General features: G+C 36.9%; 1 protein-coding gene and 1 long non-coding RNA gene across 3 annotated transcripts in view; one reads left to right on the top strand and one right to left on the bottom strand.

Moving 5' to 3' along the window:
- LOC128248691 (uncharacterized) overlaps window positions 1-2523 on the bottom strand; it is a 143282-nt gene that overhangs the window by 36919 nt on the left and 103840 nt on the right. For both annotated transcript variants that reach the window (XR_008264850.1, XR_008264851.1), the window contains one exon: window positions 974-1330. This is a non-coding gene — a long non-coding RNA (uncharacterized LOC128248691). The remainder of the gene's footprint in view (window positions 1-973; window positions 1331-2523) is intronic.
- Window positions 1-2523, top strand: part of LOC106873983 (putative uncharacterized protein DDB_G0282133) — a 60768-nt gene that overhangs the window by 31726 nt on the left and 26519 nt on the right. The gene's annotated exons all lie outside the window — the stretch shown is intronic.

The following is a 2523-nucleotide window of genomic DNA, read 5'->3' as shown; positions in this document are numbered from 1 at the left end:
TATATATATATATATATATATATATATATATATATATATATTCTTTTCTATAATGTTATTCAATAAAGCCACCTTCAGCTTCATCAACTGCTTCTATATGAGATCTAAATCCTCTCCATGCTCAAATCAAGCGGTCCTGGTTCATTTTTCGACATTACTCTGACTATGGCAGCTTTCAAAGAATCTTTGGTGTTATGGCCATGTTCATTGACCTCTCACTCAACAACGCTCCACATGTAACAGTTCAATGGATTGAGATCTGGGGAATTAGGCTGCCAAATGTTAGGGGTTATGTGATCATGAAAATTTTCAGCCATTCATTCCTGTGTTACTAGAGCCATGTGTGACAGTGCAGAGTCTTACTGAAACACATATGGCCTTCCATTGCATACACTGTCTATCCAGGGCTTAACAATTATTTCCAGGACCTGAATGTAGGCAGCAGAGTTAACTCTAAAGCCTTGCAGGAAATTTTGTTTGCATAACATTTGGAACTTTAGAAGGGTCTACACATAACCATTTGTCATTTCTTCTGTTAACTTTTTTATCTTGGTTGAAGTTTTTCTTGTTTGAGAAAAACCAAATCAAATCTTCTTCTGCTGGATTTTTCAGTTTGTTTAAGAGCCTTTTAGATCTGATGTAGAAATTTTCTTTTGCTTTTTCTGACAAATTGACCTTTCCTCATAAATTCACCTGGATAAATTCAGGTGTTCTGATGGTTTCAGAGCATTTAGAATGCTTTTTATGCTTTGATACTGGTGATACATTTCCATCTTCAGTTTCTAACTCATTACAAACTTTGTAGATGAAAGATCTGACAACTTTTAAAAATCAAAATGTTTCTAAACCACTATGCTCAGCCTTTATAACCATAATAACAGTATGCCTCTAATTTCTTGATTAAGCTGAGAGTTTGCCATAATTATTTTCTGAAACTAAGCTTATACAGAATTAGCAAAAAAATTGACCTTACCTCATCATATCCGATGTTTTTGTGGACAACATTTCTGACAGTTCCTTCAAACACATGGAGATCTTTTGCAATTGACCTCATGGACTTTCTGGGATAGTAATCAATGGTCTGTTGAACTAGCTGGATAAATTCAGGTGTTCTGATGATTCCAGAGAGTTTAGAATGTTTTTTATGCTTTGATACTGGTCATACGTTTCCATCTTCAGTCTCTAGCTCCTTACAAACCTTGTAGACAAAAGATCTGGCAACTTTTAAAAATCGAGATATTTCTAAATCGCTATGTTCAGCCTTTATAACCACAATAACAGCATGCCTCTTCATTTCTTGAGTAAGCTGAGGGTCTGCCATTATTATTTTCTGAAACAAAGACTATACAGTGTTAGTAAAAAATGCAGCAATGACCCCAAAAAGGTATGTCCTCAAATACCTTATGCAACCTATATATATATATATATATAAATATATATATGTAATAAAAATAAATGCGCCCTTTTAAAGCCTAGCTAGGCTCATGGGCCCAGTTTCCCAGTTTCAATGGCATATGTGTTCCCCAGCTGGACGGGACACCAGTCCACCACAATGTTACTCATTTTTGCCAGCTGAGTGGACTGGAGCAACGTGAAATGAAGTGTTTTGCTCAAGAACATAATGCGTCGCCTGATTCAGGAATCGAAACCACAATCTTACGATCATGATGCTGACACCCCCTAACCACTAAGCCACGCGACTCCACACACACACACACACACACACATATATAGATGTATATATATATATATAGAGAGAGAGAGGGAGAGAGGGAGAGAGGTCACAAAGTGATAAAGGGTACTGATCCACAATGGCTTTGGAGTTAATTTAACATAACTTGAAGCTAGTCAGCACCTTCTGTCACTTTTGCGACCTCTATTAATTTTGCCTTTAGGTTCTAATAGCTATTAAGCCACCACCCATCTTCGTCTTTTTTTTTTTCTTGAAAATTCTCACTATATATCACACGCTCACGTGGTCGCACCAGTTTTATCCTGTCTCTACCTCATAACACTTTGAACTTTTCTCGGACTATTCTACCTGGATTCTCTACCTGGACTTTCTTCTACTCTCCTACACTCGGACTCCTACACTTTGGCTGCCCCTCTCCTACCCATGGATTACAGATTTTGCTTCCAAATACTTCCACAAGGCTTTAGTTGACATATAACAGTGGTTCACAGCCATTTTCTGCCAGTGGATCCCTTTGGTCCCTTTTTTTCCTCTACTGGACCCTTTAGTTATTCAATGTTTCAAAAAAAATCTCATTCTATTTTTATATTTAAATATTATTAGGAATTGTATTTAAAGAATTGTCAATATATATCATAGGCGCAGGAGTCGCTCTGTGGTAAGAAGCTTGCTTCCCAACCACATGGTTCTGGATTCAGTCCCATTGCATGACACCTTGGCCAAGTGTTTTCTACTGTAGCCTTGGGCCAACCAAAACCTTGTGAGTGGATTTGGTAGATGGAAACTGAAAGAAGACCATCGTATATATATATATATATATATATATATAT

This window comes from Octopus bimaculoides, chromosome 9 (genome assembly GCF_001194135.2).
Source record: "Octopus bimaculoides isolate UCB-OBI-ISO-001 chromosome 9, ASM119413v2, whole genome shotgun sequence".
Taxonomy (NCBI): domain Eukaryota; kingdom Metazoa; phylum Mollusca; class Cephalopoda; order Octopoda; family Octopodidae; genus Octopus; species Octopus bimaculoides.
The sequence above is the reverse complement of the archived record's forward strand: the minus strand, read 5'-3'. Positions and strand labels throughout refer to the sequence as shown.